Source organism: Anabrus simplex, chromosome 7 (assembly GCF_040414725.1).
Source record: "Anabrus simplex isolate iqAnaSimp1 chromosome 7, ASM4041472v1, whole genome shotgun sequence".
NCBI classification, from domain to species: domain Eukaryota; kingdom Metazoa; phylum Arthropoda; class Insecta; order Orthoptera; family Tettigoniidae; genus Anabrus; species Anabrus simplex.
The window spans coordinates 333,118,116-333,144,692 of record NC_090271.1 but is presented as its reverse complement, the minus strand read 5'-3'; the positions used below and the strand labels follow the sequence as shown (position 1 = coordinate 333,144,692).

The 26,577-nt window shown below is 38.5% G+C and overlaps 1 long non-coding RNA gene across 1 annotated transcript; it reads right to left on the bottom strand.

Annotated features, from left to right (window-relative positions):
• Positions 1 to 18,290: 18,290 nt before the first annotated feature.
• Positions 18,291 to 25,624, bottom strand: LOC136877154 (uncharacterized). Its single transcript, XR_010860729.2, has 3 exons — positions 25,517 to 25,624; positions 22,361 to 22,395; positions 18,291 to 19,032 (listed from the first exon to the last, which is right to left on the bottom strand). It is a non-coding gene; the product is annotated as an uncharacterized lncRNA (long non-coding RNA).
• Positions 25,625 to 26,577: the final 953 nt, after the last annotated feature.

The following is a 26,577-nucleotide window of genomic DNA, read 5'->3' as shown; positions in this document are numbered from 1 at the left end:
GGCTGAACAATTAAACACCTATTTTCATACCCCGCTCTACGAATTTCCCCCAATTAAGGGGTGCATGGAGTGCTATCCTCTTCATGGTGCAATTTTAATGGCCAGCAGTTTATATCCTTAATTAGTTAATTAGTAATATGGATATAATGAATGAAAACCTACAACCTGTTTTCCAGTCATTGACCGGGTCAGGGATGTAATGAATGAAGCAGATATAGGCTGTTAGTACGATGGGGTTGCCACTCCCAAAGTGATTTTTTAATGAATGATAGATGCTATGAAATGAGAATGGAAATGAAAGATGACAGGGAAAACCGGAGTTCCCGGAGAAAAACCTGTCCCGCCTCCGCTTTGTCCAGCACAAATCTCACATGGAGTGACCGGGATTTGAACCACGGTATCCAGCGGTGAGAGGCCGACGTGCTGAGTAATATGGATAATTAAATAAATAATAATTGTACCACGCATATGCAACTATCACTATACATGACACTCCCTCTGTAAGAGCAGTTGCTGAGGAAAGACTTGACAGGGTTATGATGATGATGATGATGATGATGATGATGATGATGATGGTGGTGGTGATCGGCATTTAAGGCAGTCGCCCAGATGGCAGATTCCCTATCAGTTGTTTACTTAGTCTTTTCAATAATTTCAAAGAAGTTGGAAATTTATCGAACATCTCCATTGGTAAATTATTCCAATCCCTAACTCCCCTCCCTATAAACAAATATTTGCCCCAACTCATCCTCTTGAATACACACATTATCGTCATATTAATGATGATGATGCAGTAGATGAGGGTGGATTTACGAAAAATCGTTCTTCATCGTCTTGAAGTTTGTTCACCCTCTAAAGGTCCTGTTCATTTTGTTTCACCCAATTTTCAACAGATATGTTGGCAGGATAGCCCTGTTACATAAAATCAGCTTCATGGTCCGTATCGCACTACAATAGATTCACAATTAAGTATTTATTTTCCACCTAGTCGATACAATGATTGCTTAAGGCTGAAGATGTTGATAATATACGAAACATGTACCACTTTTGACCATTAAAAATTGCCTTAAGCAATCATTGTATCGACTAGGTGGAAAATAAATACTTAATTGTGAAGGATAGCCCTGTGTTATTAATGTCTCCATATCTTTGGACCTGAGACATCTGTACAACTTTAGTTGCACCTATATCATTTCAAGAGAATTGAGATCACAATGGCCTGCAGGTAAATGAAACACAATAATACAACCCACACTTTTCTTGCCATTTCTTCAAGTTTTTTCTATATTTTCTCCTACTCAATCCTATGATGAGCAACAACTTACCCTTTATCATCCTATCCTCAGGAACATAGTTTTGTAAAAGGCATTGTTTAATGCGCCCCACATTCCAACTTTGAACTGGAGGAGGTTCAAACAACCTGGTGTAGTACAAGGCATCACCTAAAACAATAACCGCCCCTTTTGGCACATTAGATAGTAGCTGTTTCATTTCATCATGGACGTCAGTATGTTCTTTCTGCACAGAGTCAAATTAGCACTTTCAACAAAGTAATTCTCATTACCTGCAAACACGAAAGCAAAACATTTGCCTTATTTCTTAAGGAGTTGCAGTCCTGAACCTAAGGCCAAAAACATGTTGAAGTTGTTCACCTCGTCTTTCATCTTGCCGTATGGCGATGAGGGAACAAACTAAGTAGGAAATGACTCGAAACACACTGAAACCGGACACCTCGCCATGCATCTTGCCGTGCACCTTGTCGTTCACCGGGAATCAAATTGGTTTGATAATTCAGGCTGCAGCTACCTGGAACTAGCATCGTGATTGGTTGTCTCAAGGTCACCCTATTCTCTCCTCTATACGATCTCTCACTGTTGTGATATCGCTGGTCGTGCTGACATGTTGTGTCATAACCCTGACACCATGGATAAGAAGCAATTAATAAGTGAAATTTTCCGAAAGACTGCTATATGGGACCAGCGTCACAAATCGCATCATAATAGATGTGTCCTACATAAATGTTCAGAACAGGTTGCTCCCAATTGTGGGTCCAGAGGTAAGAATGATAAATAGCTACGGTATACTGACTTGCATGTATTCCATTCTGTTAACTACTGCATTAAATTAATAAGGAATGAAACAAGAAACTGTGTAAAAATATAAATTAAAATTAATCTAACTGAATGATCAGTTATAATGATACAATCCATTATACCATACTATTTCTATAGTAGATGCATCAAGCTTTTTCAAAATAATGTAATTATTAGTGACTTACATAATAACATGCATATTTGTCTCGGTAATACTGTTGAACACAGAAAACTGTAAATGGCTGCAAAAACATTTTTATAAGGTTTATCAAAATTCTGCCTGATAATTGTAACTTTCACACAATGGAAAAGAATAGATGAACTAAAATACATTCAATGTGAATTCTGAACATTCATTTAGAGTTTCAATGCATCACATCACTACTGGTGCGCAGCGAAGTAGTCTTTAAACGTGTTCCTCACTCATGGTTTTGTTCTCTAAACTTGCGAACGTGAGGCATCCCACTATCAGACGGAATCTCTGCAATATCCTGTGTTATATACTGAACCATTCCGTTCATTGTCTTATTGTCATGATTTTAGCCTGCAATATTTGGAATATTCGAGACCACTCTGAGAACCCTTGTACACTAATTTATAACATGAGAGAAGTGGAGTATGAGCAGTTCTCGTGGGAAGAAAGCAGCTATATAATTATGAAGTTTCTGGAATCTCATAAGATAAATTATTACCCAGCGAAGCTCTTAAATGTAGGCGGAGGACGCCAAACACGTCACCTATGTAGCGTGTCAACAAAGGATTTGGAGCGAAAACAGAAATTAATTTATATCTTTGAGGACAGAATAGATGCATTTGATTTGAAGAGAAAATTGCAACCTCCGTACTTGGCTCAAGATTTTGATATGTGGCATGAGCATAGTGAGAAGTGCATAAGGGAGATATGTATTTGGCGCGCATTATGCATGCAAGCCGCGAGCGGAAGAATGTCGCGGGTAAGTCATTAGCGTGGGTAAGCGAGCCGTATCATATATATGGAGCCGCAGAGCGCTTGAGACTCATTCTTTGATTGTCTTGCTGTCGGGACTGCGTGATAAGACGCCGAGCGAACATTGAGATTAACATCTGAGCTTCAAGCCGCAAACACCAGGCACGATTGATTCGGGAAAGAAATTTTCCCTTCACGGACCCAGCGGGAGCAATGACACGCTGAGAACAAGAAAGAAGTACGGCAAGTTGGAGAAGGCAGGAGCTGTCAAGACCCCAAGCATCGACACGGGAACACCAGGAAGGCGGGCTCATCAAGACGCCGAAGGAGACACCTCACCACCTTCGAGGAAGCTGCAGGAGAAGCCTTCATCAGCCATCATGTATCCAGTAATCTGCATACGTGTGCTGCCAGCGGTGACAACTGCCAACATGGAATAAAATACAGGGGTCCACAGAGGGGTGCCTCGCAATGCCATCGATACGTCCAGGTTAGATCGCTCCAATTGGTTCTAAGCATGTAAATTATGGCAGTTAGGTTCAGGGGGGCCGTAAGCCACAACAATAGCTGTCTGATGTAAATAACATATTGCTAGAGTAGGCAAGTACAGACCTCGAACTCGGGACTGTAGGATAGGCAGTAGGTTGTATATTCCCACTTGTATAATTTTGATTTTGTTTTATTTCTTTATGTTGTGGTATCTGTTCCGTCTGGGCCATGTTTGCTAGGTCTGTTAACCAGAGACGGTAGTTAGTGCAGCGTAGCTTATATTTATTTGTGATTGTACGTAATTTAGAGGAGATCTAGACTTACTCCTTGACTCCCAATGGGAATGGGGCTGGGTGTGTGTGCCCTGTTGCTTGAGAAATCTTTACATTAACTTCTAGGTGATTGCACGTATAGTTATTGTAATGCCGAGCGCAAGTAAATGTTGAATATTGTGATGTGAATAATATGCATTAGTCTGGCCATGGTAGCGCCAGGGAATTGAGTACTTGTATACTTATGGATAAGCCAGTGGAGGCAGATGTAAGAGAACATGATTTATGAATAAGCCCAGTGGAGGCAGAGCTAAGATAGTGATTGTATAATTTTGGCGCTAAGAATGGCATCTCATGTGATTATAGAAGAGAATTGAGGAACACGGCAGGTATGCTGTTATCCGATCAGCTGAGCGCTCCCAAAGGGAACGGGCCTGACACACATCCCGTTTTTTTTTTTCTTTCTTTTCTTTGTGGGGTTGAGGAAGTCAAGTTTTACGTCACCGGCTAGGGAATGTAATTTAGCTGTCTACGCTAGCAAGTGTTAGCAGGGAGAGCCTCGCCCGGCCTTGAAAGGATGTAGCCAGCCGAGATCGCATTTGGTCTGCATGGCTTTGTTTTCCTTCGCCTTGTCACTTGTTTACTTAGCTACCTGATGACGGAGCTGTAATTTCCATGATTTTATTGATGAGTCTAGGTGCCTTATGTATGACGGACTGCGAACCTCCATTCAGTCCAGGCCATGTAAAGTGTAGTTTGTTGTTTGATGATCTTGGGTTCGAGGTACTGTGACACGATAGTTTTCATGTGGAGGAGATGGCTTTTCTAACGTGTTTTTGTACAGAAAATTACCCTTTCTCGTTACTTTTGACTTATTCCGTGATTCATGCCTGTTCCAGCCTGGCGGTACTATCAATAGGTGACCTGGAAGTCTCCTGCCACAAAATATTGACAAATTTATTTAGCTTCTTGTAAAGATTTGGATAATTTTGCTATTGTAATAAACCTTTTTATATTAACTGTGAATGCAGCGTCGTTTCCTGTATTTTCATTTATATATATTTTTTTTTGGATTGTTTTTACCTTGCCTCTTGCATATCCACGTGTTTAATGTATCTAGCCCTTTTGTTTAACCCAATATCCCTGAGACATGTGCGACTGAGTTGCTGAGCAAGGATATGTAATGCAGGTAAGAGATGTGCATGAGCCCACGCTGGTGGGAGTTTGTTCACTATGGTGTGCTTGGTTCAAGCTCAGGTTTTGGCCTGATCGGAACCAAGGGCATTGTAGGGCACAATACCCTTCATCAATTATTGCATTATGGAGAACACAAATAGCTTTAACAATAGCTTCTGCAATTTCAGGACGTGTTTCTACGTCTTTGTGCAATATTCTCTACTTCGAAGATAATATTCTGAAGCTGCATTCCACTGTTTTTCAAGCCATTGACAGTTTCTTATTAAATAGCTCTTTCTTTTCATCTAGATGTTTGTGAGCATATGGTTTTAACAAAGTCTTTAACAAAGCGTACACCTCGTCACCAATGAAAACATACGGCATTCTTACATTCAAACCCAGAGAAATTCTTCAGCAAGGATATTTAGTGCTTGCTTTTCCATTAATTTGTAAAGTACTGAGCTCCAGAAAGTTCCACCATCACACTGATTTCCATGTGCTTCAACTTCAACAAAAATAAATTTACAATTTGCATCACTACCTGCCTGCAGAACAATCGAAAATTATTGTTTATAATTAAAATACATTGTTCCTGACCAAATCGGGCATGTAAGTCAAATATACTTTCCATCAATTGCACCCAGGCAGTTCAGAAAACTCCATTTATGATAAAATACTTTTGCAATCTCCTTGATTATCTCTTCAGTGGGTGGTTTCATATGCCATAGCAAATATATTAATTATTCTCACAAAACTGCATTAACTATCTTTTAATGTTATTCATAGGAATCTGAACTAAATGAGATTAGCAAGAGTTTCTGTGGTGGGGGAGGAGGATTACTTGCATTGAGGGATCAACATTTTATATTTGTCTTTTTTTTTCCACTAAGGATAATAAGCCAGGGAATTTGGAAACAAATCAAACAGGGTCTTCCTTAAAGTTAACGTCCCAACATTTGCACGCAGGTCAAAGCAGGAAAGCTCGATAGACTATTTCCAGGGCCTCTGACATGGAGTTCTTAACCACTGTCTCCCAAGTCCACATTTACAAGCTGGCACCTGAACACTTGTAACCTGGTCGCTGAGACTAGAAAGAAAATCTTTTGTACAATGTGTTGTATACTAAACTTGTATAAACCGAGCAAATGGCTATGCGCTTTATGTCATGTAGCTGTCAGCTTGCATTCGGGAGAGTGGCTTCGAACCCCACTGTCGGCAATCCTCAAGATGGTTTTCTGTGGTTTCCCCATTTTCACGCCAGGCAAATGCTGAGACTGTACTTAATTAAGGCCACGGTCTCTTTCTCCTCACTCCTAGTTCTTCTACCCCATCGTCACAATAAGACCTATCTGTCTCGGTGCGATGTAAAGTAAAATTGTAAAAATAAAAATTGTATACTAAATACTGTAGATTTAAATTTAAAATCTATCTATTTTATTTTTTCAATTGAACAAGATAAAAAAATTTGGGAAGTTCTGAGGCAGCAGTTCAAGGTTTACTTCAACACGTTACCCGAGCCAAAATCCGGCAATCCCGCACCCAAAGGAATGGTCCACTGGCCTTATTTCAAGAGTATGATGTTTCTGGAGGATATATTTGAAAAGCGACCAACTAGTAGAAACTTAATTATTAACACAGCGCAAGTATCTGAAGATGAAGACAGTTTTGAAATTGACAATGTTCAGAGCACTAATGATCATGACGTTATCCCCTCTCCTGGACCATCTTCAGAATCCACACCTGTTCTCCCCTCTTCATCCAGTACAAGCGATGCCCCTTCTCCATGACCTTACAGGCTTACAGGCAACTGATGCAATCAAATGACTCAACAGGCAAGAAGCTCTTGGAAATAGAGGGGGACAAGATAAAGATGATGAAAGAAAAATGTCTGGACTGGACAAAAATGAAGATGATGTTGCTATTCTTTACGTCTCTGTTACCGCACATTAGGAAGTTATCTCCAGTTGACAAGATGATGTTCAGACTAAATGTTCAGGAAATGCTTTTGGAAAAAATATATGGGGTGTCCAATACACAAACAATGCATTCAGCAATTCCTCAATGATCCCTAGTGCCTTTCCAGGGTCCATCAGAAGGAAATAACTCATACAGAAACTTAATAAATTAATGAAGCTATCAATGGCCTTAGTTAATTTCATGTTGTTCTAGTGCCAGAGGTTTATTAATTTTTATTTTTCATACTTTTTATTTCTCATTTTATTAACCTAGTTCATTTTAAACCTATCTAACTATATTATTTGAATTTAATTTGTCAGTTGCATTGATAGCTGCAGTATTTTTCATTTGCAAAGCAAATGTTTCTTCTGACATCACATTGTTTTTGATACACTGTAATTATTCATCACAGAATTGCTATTTTTTTATCCAGTATGATGGGGTCATGAGTGGAAGATTTTTGTTATTAATAGATTTCCTTTGTAATAAATTATGTTACAGTAAGTAATGTTATGTTACAGTAAATAATCATAACTATGAATTACCTGAGAGTCACCACCAACCTTTCTTCATCACTGACTGGTTGCTTAAGTACATTTGTGTACACTTTTTGAACTCTAGGTTCTAGTAGGTTTAAGATGTAATTATACATCAACTGAGATATTCTTAAATATTCATAAAATCTGTCCGGGTACATTTTAAGCTGTTGACACAATTTACAGAACTCTCCTTGTTCGGTCCATTCACTCACTCCTCTCAAAATTACGTTAGTACTGTCATCTGTACTGTTCTCTGAAAGGAGCTCACTCAATGAATATTACTACTCCATGCATTTAATGACTGGAAGTGAGGTGAAGAAAAATGCTTCAGTATGTTCTCCTAAGGCAAGGTGCGAAGGTGCATGGTGAGATGCATGACGAGATGAACATGTTTTTGGCCAAAGACTTCAATGACTGCCTGACAAGCACTTCTAATTTTTGTGTCTTTCCATTCTTTACTGACACCAAGTCCCAAATTTACCCACGAATCATCTGTGGAGATAATTGGCCATTCCAAATTCCCAATCTTTTTCACTTGTCTTAGAGATTTTTTTTTTTTAATTTTTAATTTTTTTTATTTTTTTTTACAATTGGCTTTAGGTCGCACCAACACAGAGAGGTCTTATGGTGACGATGGGACAGGAGAGGGAAACCACGGGAAACCATCTTCAGGGCTGCCAACAGTGGGGTTCGAACCCAATGTCTCCCAGATGCAACCTCACAGCTGAAACAAATAAGCTACAAAATGGTAAGATTTTTAATGCTCTCTGAGCCAACTCGCCTGGCCCTCATATGAGTATGGTGCCAACGAATGATATGATCTCGTCCTACAAATGCAGCTTTATTTCACCTTTTTATACAGTCGCAATGATTTGTCAATGTTAATTTAGCTAAATATTGCATTTAAAGTGTGAGGAATACTGTCAACGAAGAGGGTGTGAACAGTACCCTCTAACCCACTTTTTACAATACTGTCGTTAGTTCTCTGTTGTTTTTTCTCTTTCCTTTTTTGGTTTTACTTTTGCAGGCATTCTTTAATCACCTAGTTTTGTTGTTCCTACCTAATCTTACAAACAGTCTTTTTTTTGAACACGCTGTTGCACTACAAACTTCCTTCATTGCATTACTCACATCCATGGTGTTATGAAAAATATTTAAAAAATCTTTTAACACTATTTGTCTTTCCTTCTTTCATAGCCTACTAGTACTCCATATTTTATGTGATTCACCTTCCATAGTTCACTGTCCATTTAATAAACATTCAGATTAGAATGTTATAATGAAACAACGAAGAATTAACATGAGCAAAATTGATCATGTACATTCTGGACACGCCACTGTGAAAGACTGTAAACATTTTTTTTTTTTTTTTGCTTTACGTCACACTGATACAGATAGGTCTTATGGTGACGATGGGAAAGGATGATGATGATGATGATGATGATGCTTGTTGTTTAAAGGGGCCTAACATCGAGGTCATCAGCCCCTAATGGTACGAAATGAAATGACAACAAAAAGTTCAAAAAATCCACTGACCAAAATAAAAAAAAATCATGAAAAATAAATGGATGGACATGAACCCAAGAAAAAACAAAAACAAACAAGAAACAAACAAAAACTGGATCCGAATCAAAAAAGGTCATAAATAACACTATTACTGACCAAGAGACCACTTATAAAGCACAGTCCTGAATCGAGGGTGCTTGATGACTAAAGGGGTCCAAAAGTACTTGTCGCGAGTAAAGTAGAACCATGGTATTTGTCATGTTGGGATACTAATCAAAAGTAGAGAAGACTCACGGTGTTCCACACAAGATGGTACTACTCACAAGTATTGCACTTCGTATAGGTAACGCAAACCTATGGTGTTTCTCACACAATGGCGCCACTCATAGCCAATGCAAACCGATGAGGCACCTCACCTAGGTGTACTATCCCGAGGTGTTTCTCACATAGTGGGTACTAATCAAAAGCAACGCAGACCCACGGTGTCGCTCATATAGTGGTACAACTCACAGGCAATGCCCAGACCCGCGTTGCTCACATGGGTACGACGCACGGGTACTGGAAACCCACAGGAGAACTCCCTCTTGCTGCTACTAATCACAAACCTATTTCGTACCTAATGTAGTGATACTACTCGCAAGTACATGCAACCCATGGTGTTCCCCGCATGATGGTACGAATCAAAAGTAGTTTCATGGTCCTAATTCAATCATCCCTTGGTCGCCCCTTTTAGTCGCCTCATACGACAGGCAGGGGATACTGCGGGTGTATTCTACATGCGCGTCCCCCACCCGCAGGGGGTAGTGTGTTTGGTCCGCGAGAGGTATTTTATTTCCCTCAAGTCCGCCGGCAAGCCGGTTAGGACCCCCTATCCGCCACCTGGGATGGATGGGAAAGAAAAGGGCTAGGAAGTGGAAGGAAGCAGCTGTGGCCTTAATTAAGGTACAGCCCCGGCATTTGCCTGGTGTGAAAATAGGAAACCACGGAAAACCATCTTCAGGGCTGCCGACAGTGGGGCTCGAACCCACTATCTCCCGATTACTGGATACTGGCCGCACTTAAGCGACTGCAGCTATCGAGCTCGGTGTAAACAATATTAACCTTAACACTTTTCATACAGATCACACCACAGGGCATGCAACAAACTAGTTGAAAGAATGTTGTAGCAGAAAATATATATGTTCCCTAAATTATTATCATATCTCCAATATACACGGCCTGCAAATTAACATAAGCAGACAAACAAATCACTACTGACACAAGAGCGAGGAGTATGAATGCTGTGAGCATCAGTCCTTACTTCTTCAGGGCTACTAAAGCTACTGGGGCTTTATCTATAAATAAATTCAAGTCAATCAGAATATTTTTCACACTTTCATCCAACATTTAAAATGTTTTTTACAAAATCTTAGCAGAGTAACTTTTTGAAGTATGGGTTTGAAAATTGTTTTTATTTTTTAAACTGTGACAAGTTTATCCATTATATTTCTCTAGTTTCTCTTGTTATTATGAAAGTTTCAACTGGATGTGACAGGTAATTATGATGTGATATGTATTAGTATATGTATATATATTTATACTTTTTTTTTTTATGTGCAAAATTTCCTTTCCTTCAATTTTTCTATCATCCATTTGAACAGACTTTATGGCCTGAAAATGGCCTCATCAGATGTGACTGTTGGTGTTGTACTATGATATAATTTTATTCACTGATAATTCAATATTTGACATTTAAAGGAGAACACAACACAAAAACACATACTTCATTATTTATTACTAAATATAATTTGGGAATTTAATAACAATGCCGTTAATCCGGTGCCTCTACGTCCAACCATTCTCATGTTAACTGCGGAAGAAGTAACTGCTTGTGACGTCACCATGCTGTAGAGTCTACCTGGTAGCCTTGACACTGTGCATAAACTCGCGTGGTCTTTTCCTCCACACCATCAGTTACTGCTGTGTTCTTCTGTTGCCATTGTTAGTGAGCTTATTTTGACTTATACTGGATGGAAATAACATTCATCCGTATCAGTTCGAACAACGTTTGCCGATGTTCATTCATATAGCAATCTTGACATGGATAAACTCAACTCTACAGGCCAAGCCGGCACGCGAATTTGGTTTACATGTAATGAGTGTACCATCATGGATACAAATGAAAAAGTGTACGCTGTTGTGAATTAGGCAATGTAAAAGCAGTGAAATTGGAGAAATATATGTGCATAACAAGAAATCCCTTGTTTACAAGGCTTATTCTAGACCGTGAAGAGTTGACAACAACAAGGCATAACATGAGCTTAAAAACAAAGAACAGGGCAAAGAAACGTTTACTGAAAACTTTAAATCCATCAAATAGAACTTGGCATTTTATTTGTTACAAGCAGTTCACTTTCTGGGTATATTCATGGACTGCGTTTGGTAAAAAGAACAGAGTTACCATACCACCATGTGTTGTCAACATCATTTCCGTTACCCAATGGCACCTACATGGGATTCAAGCTGTAAATTAAAACAGAAAAATTATGTGAGAGTTTCCTAAGATTGTTAAATGTATGATAAATATACATAACTAGCAAGATACCCGTGCTTCGCTACGGTATTATACTGAAATTTATAATTGAATGCTTATTGTTTTATATATAATCCGCCGAAATTCGCGATCTGACTGGTTATCTGAGAGAATCCGCCAAAATTCGCGATCTGACTCGTTTTCTAATAGATTACGGCAAATTCCCTCCCATTTTACAATCTTTCTTTCCAGCAATCGATTTCGTACTTGCCGGGCTAGGTCCAGGTATTCCACCCGGTCAGTTGGGTCCCTAAATCTTTGCCATCTTTTCCTATAAGAATTTTTAATATGGATCAAATCCTTGAGGAGATCCGGCGTGGTGTCCTCTTGGGTGCCTTGGCGGTACTGAACCCGCGGCTGGACTGCATTCTTAGTCATTACCCGTCCAGGACCAGTTTCCAGCGCGGTCTGCACATTTGACGACGTTCCAGAACATTATTATTATTATTATTATTATTATTATTATTATTATTATTATTATAGATGTTCTGGACCCCACAGCAAGGTGCAAGACCGCTACTTGGCGGTAAATTACATCTGCTGCCACTGTCGTTGTGACCAGCACCATTGTCGCGCATAGCCAAGTGTGCGGGATTTCTGGTGATACGAATGACACATTCCGTGCATTAATACCTTATTATAAAGGTGAACAATTGGACGGTCAATCTCATTCCTATCGTTTGTTTCAAAGGTGTTTAAATTTGTATTTATATGCCATGAGAATGTACTGTAATCTAAGAACGTTCTCCGAAGAATAAGATGGTTCTAGAAAACGAACCCAGGAAAGATAAAAAATGATCGGTTTATGATCAGAATAAGTACATCGGAAATCTACAGCCTGTTTCCAGTCATTCGACAGGGACAGGAATGGAATGAATAAAGCCCCCATCTGGCAGCGGCAATAGGAACTGTGCCGGCTGCCGAACCCTGTCGCACTCCTCTGGGGCAATGGATAATGAATGATAAATGAAATGAAATGATATTGGACAGTGTTGCAGGAATGAATGATGACAGGGAAAACCGGAGTATCCGGAGAAAACCCTGTCCCGCCTCCGTTTTGTCCAGCACGAATGTCGCATGGAATGACCGGGATTTGAACCACATAACCCAGCTTGAGAGGCAGGCGCGCTGCCACCTGAGCAACGGAGGCTCCTTATAAGTACATTATGAACAGTAAAATCAACTATTCTCACCTCCTTTTATACCCCACCGCCGTTAAGTTTATTTACCCCCCCCCCCCACAAAAATAACAGAAAGGCATGTTTCTTTATGTTTAAAGGGGATTCCAAATACCAATGTTCACGTCTGTTACCTTCAGTTTTGAGATATAAGTATCCCCATAAAAATAATTCACTTTTTTCACTTCCTTTCACACTCCTACCCCCCCCCCCCCCCTAAAGAAAACGCGTTTTCTTTGTTTTTAAAGGAGATCCAAATACCAATTTTCACGTCTGTAACAACTTTAGTTTTTATTAGACGTAAGTATTCTCATACAATTAAGTCAATTAATTTTTCAATTCTTTCACCCCACCCCCCACCCCCTTCATTGGATTTTTCGAGAATACGTGTTTCTTTACTTTAAAGCAGAATCCAAATATCAAATTTCACGTCTGTAACATCTTCATTTTTGAGATATCAGTAGCTTAATTAAAATAATGGCATTCAACCCATTATTCACCCTTTTACACCCCTCCTATTGGGATTTTCCGAAAACAAAAAATACATGTTTCTTTATTTTTAAAGGAGGTTTTGAATACCATTTTTTACATCTGTAAACTTTTCAAGTTTTAAGATGTAGATACACTCATTTTAAAAATTCACCCCCCTTTTCACCCCCCATATTTGGATTTTCCAAAAACGAAAAAATACCTGTTTCTTTATTTTTAAAGTAGATCCCAAATACCAATTTTCAGGTCTGTAATATATTCAGTTTCTGAGATATAAGTATCCTCATTAAATGCATTCAACCCATTTTTCACCCCTTTCCACCTTTCCTATTGGGATTTTCCGAAAACAAAAAAATACATGTTTCTTTATTTTTAATGAAGATTCTAAATACCAATTTTTACATCTATAAACTTTCAAAGTTTTGAGATATAGATACACTGATTTTAAAATTTCACCCCCCTTTTCACACTCCCATTAATTGGATTTTCCACAAACAAAAAAATACATGTTTCTTTATTTTTAAAAGAGATCAAAAGCACCAATTTTCAGGTCTGTAATACCTTCAGTTTCTGAGATATAAGTACCGGTATCCTGATTAAAGGCATTCAACCCCTTTTTTTACCCTTTTTCACCCCTCCTATTGGGATTTTCTGAAAACAAAAAAATACGTATTTCCTTATTTTTAAATAAGATTATAAATACCAATTTTTACATTTGTAAACTTTTAAAGTTTTGAGATATAGATTCACTCATTTTAAATTTTCACCCCCCTTTTCACCCCCTTAGCGACGGAATATCCAAATATCCTCTCTTAGCGAGCACCTACATCTTAATATGAATGTATCCCCAAAATTTCATTTCATTATGTCCAGTAGTTTTGGCTCGGCGATGATGAATCAGTCAGTCAGTCAGTCAGGACAAGCTATTTTATATATATACATAATAAATAATAATGTTATTTGCTTTACATCCCACTAACTACATTTTTACAATTTTTGGAGGCGCTGAGGTGCCGGAATTTTGTCCTGTTCTTTTACGTGCCAGTAAATCTGCCAACATGAGGCCGATATATCTGAACATCTTCAAATACCACCGGACTGAGCCAGGATCGAACAGGCCAAGTTTGGGTCAGAAGGCCAGTGCCTCAACCATCTCAGCCACTCAGTCTGGCATTATAAATATATATAATATATTATTTTGATATGCCATACAGTACCCAATTTACTGTTCCAAGTGAAATCATGAGAAGTGCTTGCTGATCAGGTCGTACTTGGACGGTCAAGGTATTGGTGTGATGCTTTTAGGCAGTGAGAAATCCATTGCTTGAGCTTCAGCTTCAAGTTAGCCTCTACTATAGTCAGTGTGTAAGAGGTTTATTTTGTTCATTACTGCCTTCTTCCACTCATCGCTTGATGTCTCATATTTCTGTTTTATCATCCAGGCTTCTGTTGATTTTGAGTACTGAGTTTTGAAACCAGCTTTCAATTTATTGATGTTTCAATTACAGTCCAATGCAGCAATCATTGCCTGAGCCTTAAGCTACAGTATGAGAAATGAACTCTTTTAGGAACATATTTCAAACAAAGGTTGTAACAACTTTCTAAGCTTCCAGTGTGAACGCAGTGTTTTATATGATCCACATCTTTTAAAAAAGATTTATCTGAAATGATTTTCTTCAAAGCTTCATATGCACATGAATTTCCTTTGATCCAGATTTTCTATCTCTCTTCCTCCTCTGATAATGTTTCCTCTTGCAAAATTCTACCAAAATGCTAGACGTACGAGGCAACTTACTTTGATCTGGAAATCTATGGAAATGTATTTTTCTCTCTCTATAGGCCTAGTTTAAGTTTCTACTCATTGTGTTGTTGCTGCCGTACACACTAGAGGTAGGCATTTCGACAAACAGTCATTATATTCGATTATAATAAACAACACTTGAAATAAATGGAAGAGTTGCAGCGCGCGTACTGTAACAATCAGCTAGATGGAGCAGTTAGCTCGTTCAGCACTTACAGTAGAGTGACGTCAGAGTTACTCGCGTTTCCTTGGTTTACCGGCCTGCAGAGCAGTGCACAGCAAAAGCAAATATATAGTTGAACACTGTGCGAATCACTCTTTGTTTTTGAGGCTATTTGAGTTTTTTTGTTTTGGTCTCTAAGAATGAATGGGAGCAGTGTGCAAAAACACAATGCTAATGATACAATACGAATATTGGAAAGAGATATTGGGTAACCATTTAAGTGCATAGAGCAATCTAACGCAGAGATGTGCTGTAGCATAAAGACATGTGGCAGGAAAGTTTGGTATGCAGGAATAAAGAATGTTAAACAGCTCCTGAGGAAAACTGTGCCACAGCCATAGCCACTGACATACCAAAACCCTTGTATTTGAAACTGTTAGAAGGTATGGGAACTATAATTGCCAAGAAAGCATGCTGATATTTATTATGAAGGCAGTTGAAATACACCTATGCTGTGTGAAGATGGGCATTATCCTGTTGGAATATGGGATTCTGGAGCTGCTGCAGAAGGGGAAGCACATCCAGTTATAAAATTTCCCGATTTATCTTTGTACTGTCAGCATTCTATGGATCACTACTAGTGGGGGAAGATATTCCACACCTTGAAACTATTCATTCTGGTGGTATGATGTTCTGCAATGAACTCTGAACTTGTATGCATTTCCATACTCAGATTCAAAGGTCATCATCAACTATATCCAGACAAAACATGGCTTTAGGAGAAGCAGTAATGAACCCATTGCTGATGACGGATGCTAGAAGACAGCACATTGATATCAGTCTGATCTCCAAGAGATTATTCAGAAATGACTTGAAATGTGTCTTTATGATGACCAGAGTTGTCTGTGGATGTGTCACTGCTTGCTGGGGGGGGTAGTCTGACAGTGCCCTCATAACACTGCTGCACAGTGTAATTAGAACAGCCCAAGTGGTGACTCATTCACCTACCTTAGTCCGGTGATTCAGCCTCTCTTAAACACTCCTAGTTGTCGAAAACAATGTCAAAGGCACCTATGAGCATGTTGCATTCTAACCCACCTTCACTTTATCACAGGGTCCCACTGATAAGACTGCCTTCTCTCGTATTTCACAGTAGTTTACAATACTCATTCTGTAAGAAACTTACACCTCTGGTGGAGCTCTGCAGGAAAAGTCATTACCAAAACTGAATCAGTGACACAACTATCTATGACAATAATGTCTGCCAACTTTCACTGCTGTTTTACCTTTTGTTCTGGACATGCATTCTATTTTTTAAGTGAATGCACTTTGGTAAACAGAGATTATGGGGAAAGTAATGTTTGTGTGGGCTGTGTTAAGGGCTATAATTATCTGCCTGTGATAATACATCCTCATATGAAAACTTCTGTTGCTTTATTTACTGAAATCTCGCTAGAAAGAAATTCTGTAAATGAAATCCCATCATGATAACGTGTAACTTTGGAGAAACTAAGAAAAGCAAGGTAGACTAGGGAGATAACTGATCGAGCAGACTATCAGAATGCTAGAAAGGAATATAAATTTCTAATCAAACAAAAAAAGAAGTGAATACGAGAAAAGGCAAAATCTTGAACTAATAAAGCAAACTGAAGAAGATCCATATAAAGCACTCCGCACAAGACAATTGCGCTTTCCAACGGACATACCGGTGGAGGTTTGGGAAGCACACTTGGAACAAACACTATGCTACAATAACACAACACCTACAGTACAACCATTACAGATGATGAAATAGAACAGCGCATGCCCTTCTCAATAGCTGAAGTAAAAAAGGTTATTGAGGCCACGAAGAACCATAGAGCTGCAGGTCCGGATTAAATATTTAATGAACATCTGAAAGCCTCAGCACCACGCGTAGTGCTACTATGGACAGAGCTGCTGAACAAATGTCTAGAGACAGGGAAGATTCCATCATCTTAGAGGAAGTCAACCATAAAGATGCTCTATAAAGGGAAAGGAGAGGTGAATAGACCTGAGTCCTACAGAGTAATTGCACTGGAACAAATCGGTTTCAAACTGCTTACAAGATTGCTGACCAACGCATAGGCACAGCAGTAGATCCACTTTTACCAGAAGAAAGTATGGCTTTAGATCAGGCAGATCAACTTTGATGGCAGCTGGAAATCTACTTCAAGACATCCACTGAGCCACTGCTGAACAAGGGAAGATGTATGTAGTTTTCACTGACTACACCAAGGTCATTGACAGAGTAAACAGGACAAAGACGCTGAAGAAGCTCGAAACTTTAATTGGCAGAACATGGCTAACAAGACTAGCAGTAAATATATTAACAGAAAATTTCGTACAAATAAATGACAACCTTTGCACATCCAAATGGAACAGCCAAACTATTAGAGTGCTTCAGGGCAACCCACTGAGTCCATTACTATTCAATGTCCTAACGCATGATGTGACAGCCAAGATCAAGAGATCCACTAAGAGTGTAAACGCATACATATATGCCGATGACATGGCATTGGCCTCAGAGAATAGAGATGAATTGCAGACTGCGATGGATCTCATCACAGATTGGGCGGATGAGAATGAAATGGCGCTAAATATAAACAAAACTAACTTAGTAGTATTCAGGAAAGGTGGTAAATTAGCAAAACAGGACTTTATACAGTGCAAAGGACAGAGGCTCAGGAATAGCAACCCTACAAATACCTCGGAATCACAATTCAACGTCTTTCTCGATCACCTGAGGGAAAGAATAGCCGCAGCAACTGGGAACATCAACAACATCAAGCAGCTGCCACACCTGCCCCTGGAGACAGCCATGCGACTTTTCGTAATAAAGGTTGTGCCTATAGCCACATATGATCTATAATTAGTATGGAGAAACAACTACAAGAATTGGAAAGTCTGAAAGTGAGGTTCCTCAAGTGAGTTCTAAGCATCTCGAAATACACTCCATCTCGACTAGTCTATGTATTACATACAATTTACAAAATATTTGTTTAATGTTAACCTAGTCAATACTTACAAGGCTTAATGCAAGGCCAAAAATGAGGTAATGACTTGTAAAATACTCATGTATTGGCGAGGGAAATGTTTTTAGTGGAGGATGTAAGACTTCAACTACTGGTACCATCCACAACAAATTATCGGGAACTCTTACAAGAACTGAAAGAAAAAAGCAGATATTGGGATGGCTTTCTTCGGGACAGGCGCCATGATCAACCGTAAATGGATGCGCATAGGATGTGACTTACGGCATACAGTTATTGCCATACATGGGTTTCACCATAAAGTATGCCAGACCTTGAATTACCATAAACCAGGCCCGGATTGCATGTGCAGACTCTGTGATCAACACTGTGAGAAACATCATGCCTTACAGTGCAAGCATAGGCAACAAACAATCACCCAGCTTGCCAATGAATAATGGACATGACAATTATCAAAAGTGCAAACAAACTTGGTGACAATAAGTGGAAAGATATTATATTTACCATTTATATGGCCATTGGCTGCAATAAAATTCTTATAATGTGTAACATCAAAAGTGTAAAGAATTACTATCCATGAACAACTCGATCACTGATTTATAGGAGCAATCCTCTTACACCCACAAATACCTTGTTAAATCTATGCAACTGCTTCGTATCCTATATCATACGAGAATTTCCGGTTTGAATATTACGCATGGCAGTATTGCTGGGTTGCTGAGCTAGCTGGCAGGATGTGGTGCAGGATGCAAAATTTTTCTTGCTGAAGCCATAGCAGGGTGAGCTGGATGTGAGAGTGAAGAGCATGCACTTCAGCATGTAGTTTATGGCAGGATCGCTTCTGCAGACAAAAGCATCAAGCAATTAACAGCGTGGTTTTCCTTCATTAAAAAAATAAAATAAAAGGCTTTCTTAATTCTTGTGAAGATAATGTGCAGTGCAGCAATTGCTAGCAAGTGCAACGTGCAACTTAATGCAATAACCTCCAACTTCCAACCTCCTGTTACTTAGGTAGGCTACTGTGCCACTCAATATGAATATGTTAAATATACAAAACAACAACTCAAATATATTATGATTGTCTCAATATAGTATGATTGAAGAATATGAGGAATTTAGTGATTAAGAAACTGAACATTCGCTACAACATTCTTGAACTTCAAGATAAAGTACCTCAATAACCTTTTTGCAGTTTTCCAAGAAGTGTTGAAGTATATTACGGATAATAATTAATGGAACTTCCTTCAGTGCAACTGAAATTAGAAGTGATCTTGTACATAGTTTCAAAATATGAGTGACATCCAGAAAGTACATTCTGACTGACAATTTAAGACAGCAACAAATATTTTCAAAGGATTCTTTCAGTATATCTTGTACAACATCTATAAATGATTTACACCATTAGAAACACACTTTTAATACCAAGGCAACACTTCAAAATTGACACTTATGTCCTTGCAATCAAGAAACTGATGTAAGATCCTGTTACTTAGGTAGGCTACTGTGCCACTCAATATGAATATGTTAAATATACAAAACACCAACTCAAATATATTATGATTGTCTCAATATAGTATGATTGAGGAATATGACGAATTTAGTGATTAAGAAACTCAACATTCGCTACAGCATAATTACAGCACAGGAACCTTATTATTTGTATGTGGAACCTACTTTCTGGATGTTCTACAGAAATCTTGAAGCTCTACATCAATTGTGGTTCCTCAAGTAATTTTGAAAAGAACTGTCCAGAGATTTTTTATTTACCAAGGATTTCCTAAAAGACAAAAGTGTAAAACCACCACCAAAATCTAATGCCTCTTTCTTCCTAGTCAATCAAGATCCAGGAGTGAATGTTCTAAGTCCAACCTGATATTTAAAATCCTTTTCCGAGCAGGTCTAATATAACATCTCACTTGAACTAGAATTTTCATAATAGTAAATAATAATAATAAACATATGGCCTCGGCTATCATGTACTGCCTTTTTATTCTGATGCCTTTTGGCTACCTGCTCGCAACTTTGATATTCCCTTTTTTCTCTAGGCCCACTAGATGGTAGAATAAACCGAACCTCTCTTGGGCATCCGTGGCTGAGTTTTAATAAATGTTGTCACTTTAACACTTTACATGTCACATCGTGCGACATGGAGTGTTGAATGGACCTTTGAACTTCAAAAAACCAACTACCGCTGCCGGGTTTGGACCTGCTATCTTGGAATCCAGAGGCCGGCAGTCTACCACCAATCCACGGAGGCAGCCATTTTCATGATGCTCAATGATAAAATTCAAATTCTGTAAAATACACTGTGACTCTAGAACACAACTGATAAGGATACATATGGCTACCCCAACCCAACATCATCTAGTGTTCTATTTTTCAGCAAAGGCAGAGGGGGAAGAAACTCCACCAATTCCCAATGAATGGAGGCATGAGAAGAAAGCTTTACAGGACAAAGAAAAATATATTTTCTAGGCTTCATTTCTGAAAGGATAAAAAAAAAATTAAATGTGGAATAAAAACTGGCAAAAATATGTTGTTGATCATTTTTGGGGAACTTTGCATCATCTTTGGCTATCAACCACATGTATGGGTATTTTGCAAAGGCAGTTTGATAAGCTGTATCATGTGGGTTTAGTAGTAATGTGTAATTATTTAAGGCCTAGGATTGAGATAAGTGTCCTGAGATTTAAAACTAAGGTACAATCTCAATATTACTATAGAGCAAGGGAGATTAAAATCACGCTCAGGACAGACAGTCAGTGTTGGAATTCAAACCTTGATTCTATGAAATGTATCATTCTATTCATGAGGATGAATCTGCTAGGCAATGATAAAATAAGAAACTGCCCATTTATAATTGTCGATTTATTTACAAGTATGTTATAATGATTTAAGTATTACATTTTGTGTTTGAACAGACTGAATAGCTTATTAATTCTATTAACTGCATTGGAAAACAAATGACTTCCTTCTGAAGAAATGACTTCATTATAAACAAATTATTTTCACTCTTAAAAACAACCATTGCAAAATGTATGGAAATTTGGATAAATTTTTTTTTGTGTGAATTGTTAAATATTGAGACAGACAGCAGGAAGGAGGAGTTGTAAACAGAATGATACTATTCACCAATGAAGCATTTGCTGAACAACTGTTCACAAGAACACTAATCCCTCAACCCAGCATGTTATATGATAAAAACGCTGCTAATAGAGAAGCGAGACAGAAGAGATCATATTATACTATCATACTCTCTCTAATCATAAAAATCAGTGCAGATAAAAGCAAGACCATAGTGATATCAAGTAGGGAAAGACAAGGGAAAGGCATTTTGAAAATTGGTGGTCAAAGCCTCACAATTATTGACAGTTTCAAATACCTGAGGAGTGAATTAATGCAGAATACAAGGCTGGACATGAAGATTAGAAAGAGGGTGCAACAGGGGAGAGTGTAAGAAATCTGGTCTGGAATAAGTATCAAGGAAGTGTAAAGAGATAATGTAGAATGTATTGATTCATGTGACTGGGACCCGGACAATGACAAGTAGGGAGGAGAGTAGGTTTCAAGCCAGAGAAATGAAATACTTAAGAAGTATGATAGGAAAGACAGATTGAGAAACAAAGATGTGAGAAAAGAGGTGTGAATCAAGAAACTAAATGAAAGAATTGAAAGATGGTTTGGACGTGTAAAGGGGATGGAGGAGGAAAGAATACCAAAACAGATGGAGATAAAGTTCGAGGGAAAAAGAGTGAGAGGGAAACATACAACAAGGTGGATCGATTCGACAGAGAGGAGTGCAAGAAGAACAAAGACAAAATGATGAAAGAGGAATGGTGGAAGATAGAAGTGCCATAAATATCCCGACCCAGCAGAAACTAGATAAGGGGAAAGGAGGAGGAGGAGGAGGAGGAGGAGGAGGAGGATGACTCTGTCTAATAGTCACTAATTTTAATAAGTAAACCAGGGATTCAAAGCCAGTCATAGAAACATTGGTAAATACATATATTTTCATGGCCTTCACCTCAGATTATGCCCAATATTACTCTACACTACTGTCATATTACACCGAAGATTAATCACAACAAAACACTATAATACATAATAACAACTCACAAACTAGCACACGAGACACTAATTTTTGCAGGCCAAACCTGGGAGAAACTTACCTCATAAGATAAGCCGTTAGCCTCTGAAAATTTGGCTGAAACAGATAACATATGGTTAGAATCACTAAACACCAAAACTAAAACACTAATAAACATAATCAATTTTTATAGTGGTACATGTGGGAAGACTATTTCTGAGAGAGAGTACTTGTTTAAAATGTATTAAAGTTATATTATATGGTGAAACACAACAAGATTAAGAAAACTGAAAAAGAAAATGTATTAACAGAGCACAAGTGGTCCAATTCAAAGGTATATAACCTTTTATATACAGAAGAAATAAGCTACTTTCATATTTATTCCATTATTTTCATAACCATTTAGGTCAACAGGTCAGTCTGCTTGTTCTTACTGATTCAGTTCATAAGGCATTCACATTATGGTCAGTAGGACCATGGCTGAAAAAAGGAATTTAGAAAACAGTTCTAATATCTTGAACAATGAATATGTGTGGTGAAGGAAGAAAAAACACTTCAAAATTAAGAACACAGAAAAAACTAGATTGTGCAAACATAATATTAACAAAATCAGAAAAGAAAAGGAGTTAAAAATTGATAGTTGGGCAGAAAAGATCAAAGGCAGGAGCCTAGAATAAGTGTAAGAAATATCAGCTCAGCTGGGGTTCTGTTACTGTCATACATGTCAAAAAATGTGAGCACCTAGGAGGAGAAGCCAGGCCCAGTTGGTGGCAGAATTCAACCACCTTCCTCTTCAGTATGGAGGAAAGAATGGCTGTAAAAGTAAAAGGATTGGCAATAGAGATGAAATACAAATGCAAGGATTTTACACTGTCTAGTGAAAATCTCTTTCACAAATGTAGCACAAAAATTGGGGATAGAAAGAATAAAAAAAAGACTGCTGAACCTCTCACGCTACTTCAACGTAGTCCATATGAACCCAGCAATCACCTCTCAGGGGTGGTTCGATGTACAGTACACGCTACTAGCTCTGTGTATAAAATGTTTGCTTTCCTGCCATCTGTTGGCTGTCCATGCAAACTATTAGTACAGTTCAAACCATAGGATCTGTGTCCTTGGAGTGAAACTTCTTTCAATGGTATAGTGTTATTGGGTAGCAAATAACAGAAGTTATTTCATCAAGTTCACTTTGCCACCTTACTGTCAGCTGACAGTGACCAGCACAACCGGGACACTGCAAGGTTTACACTTCCCTGAGAACTTTGGTGAAGATATTCGCTAAAAGTAGTGATGAGACTGATTTTTTTATTTTTACAATTGGCTTTATGTCGCACCGACACAGATAGGTCTTATGGCGACGATGGGACAGGAAAGGGCTTGGAGTGGGAAGGAAGCGGCCGTGGCCTTAATTAAGGTACAGCCCCAGCATTTGCCTGGTGTGAAAATGGGAAACCACGGAAAACCATTTTCAGGGCTGCCGACAGTGGGGTTCGAACCTACTATCTCCCGAATACTGGATACTGACCGCACTTAAGCGACTGCAGCTATCGAGCTCGGTAAATTTACTATCAATCCTAATAATTTTGCTAACAACTGCTAGTACAACTTGAATAATTTCCCTCAATGTGGGAAACATCCTTCTGTAGATGATAATAACAATGTTAACAGCAAAACTACAGAATCTCAACTACAGCTTGGCGTTTGTTCCACTAACTTGTAACACAAGCCTCTGCCATCATCTCTGTTGTCTGACCTCTAAATGTGCTTGTTGGTCCTGACAAATGAGATTTTGCAGTATGGAGACTCTTTTATTGCTGTATTTTTCCCATCCTGATAGATGCAAGTGATATTAGGTTTCTTAAATGGGGGCGGGGGGGGGGGTCAGATACAAAAAATCTTTCCGTGGTACTGGTATTTTAAGAACCATTTCAGAACAAAATTCTTACATCATTGAATTTCTTAAGATCTATGGGAAATAAACAGTTTAACATAAATATGATTAACTAGATGTTAATGAACCAATTAAATTTTCACTTATTTTCACTGTATACAGAAAGGATCCTTCTCGCTATTAATTTTTTTTTACCTATCACCACAGTATGTTTTTCAGAATCTAACATCCATGTTTGAAAGTAAAATGTGTGTTGATGAGATATAATCTTCTCATACTCGTGGCATAAGATGATGCAGTTCTACCGACATTAAAATACCCCGACAAAGTCATACCAAGTTCACTGACAATGGCATATGGGCAAAGCTTTGGTAACAGTGAATTCACATTTGTTCCAACTAACATAAATTATCATCTAGATCATTAGCTATTGATACTTTCAGCAAACGTCATGTTGCTTATGGTAGGTAGGCCTATATTCTGAATTGGCTAGCAATGCTAAACATCTGCAAGACAATACAATGCATTGCCATAAAAGCATTCTTTCAATGGTTATATTAAATATTTACAATAATTCTGAGGAGAATCCATATGTTTACCTAAGCCTCTCCTAAAAGAATAAATCCAAATCTGCATTGACATAAGGACAATTATGATGACTACATTAGCCATACCATAGCCTACTCACGATTTGCTCTACATCACTTCATGCATATATTAATCAACTGATTGATGAAAACTGCCAAATATTTGTCTCAGTACGTATTAATCGTATAATAATAAATTTACTTCTTTATATCAAATAATCTAATAATTACCTTGCAACACACCTGCCAAAAATCCAACACGTCACTTTTCTAACCAATAGTTACTTTGGAGCTTTGCTTTGAAGTAATCAGACTTAATGAATATAAGATAAAACAGTTTCCTTAGGACTTAATTTCAACACAAACATCGTGATATATACAATAGAGCGAATTAAAATGTCAGTAACTGTGTTCGCGAAGCTACATGGCTATACGCAGGTTTTATAAACACAAAATAAAAACAACTCAGTAGGAACATCGACTTTTCCAAAGACGTTGTCTCCTACGTAAACAACTAGTAGTCGAATAATAACAGTATCCTCTCAGGCAATAAAAAAAATACGTACTGTCATACGCGACACGGCTTGAATTTGACAGATACGCCCACATGCGAACACCTCATGACATCCAGAACCACTGTGTTTTGACTGTCATTTATGATGATTTACGACAATAACACGCTTAATTCTTTTTTAGAAAAGAACAGGAATTCCTTGCATGTGACTTTTGCAAAAACTAACGTTTCTTTTCGTATACATACCACGCAAAATAGTCTAGGGATCAACAAATGCTTCGAAAGGGTTCACATACATCGCCATATTTGTGTTTATTGATTTTGAAATGCGTAATGATGGATGCGCATAAACACGTATGAGTCTATAGAGAAGTGACAACTGACAACTGTCATCCGAAGATGTAATATAAAAATGATAAATCGCACTACCGGTAAAAATTGACTTCCAAATGGCTGAATATATTTCGAAAGCTCTCACGAGTAGATATAGAAACATATGTACGTCGAAAATTCTAAGGATTTATTCATGGCAAGGAGGATGTTCATGGAAAGATGAGTCGGTTCTTCTTTGGTCAGTCCAGTATCAACTTCTCGCCATAGTTTGTGAAAGAGTTCGCCGCCATATTTGTTCCTAAGTTGGCATTAACCAATAGAGTAGCTGTTGCACCGCCATTTCTGAATCCACTTGAACGCCGTGTCTGCCATATTTTAAGCTGTCAAAACAAGTGGGCGTGGTGATGAAACAAGTATTCTACACAGGTTGCGGGAATCAGTCACGCAGTGACAGTGGTACGGTACACTACTCTACTTGTGCAAGTTCGAGGTGCAAGGTAGTGGTCATCACTTGTGTGTCCGTTCGCGTGTGGTGCGGGAATGCCAAGCAATGGAGACCGACAGTGGAGGAACATCAGTGGTAAATGGGACTTCCTTACGAGTGGAGCGTGAAATCGTAGTACCTATGGAAGAAGAACCCATAACCAATTCATCCAGTAATACGACACGACAGCAAGATTCTCAGTCCACTGCGTCTGACGTTCAGGGAAGTAATACCGAAGTGGTAGACCGGTCTAATTCTGAACAATCTAACAACCAATCCGAGACGCTCCAAGTGGCTCCTACCCCGGAATATTATAATCGATTTCATCACGGACCTTTCTTTGTCTTTGTTGAATCCCTAAACGAGCAAAACATCGGCAATTTGCATCCTATGGCACTTGGTCGCCGTTTTTATGAAACCAAACTCAATGTCAAGTCGATTCAACGTAAAGGACGTAATCGACTACAAGTTACCTTTCATACGGCTTCTC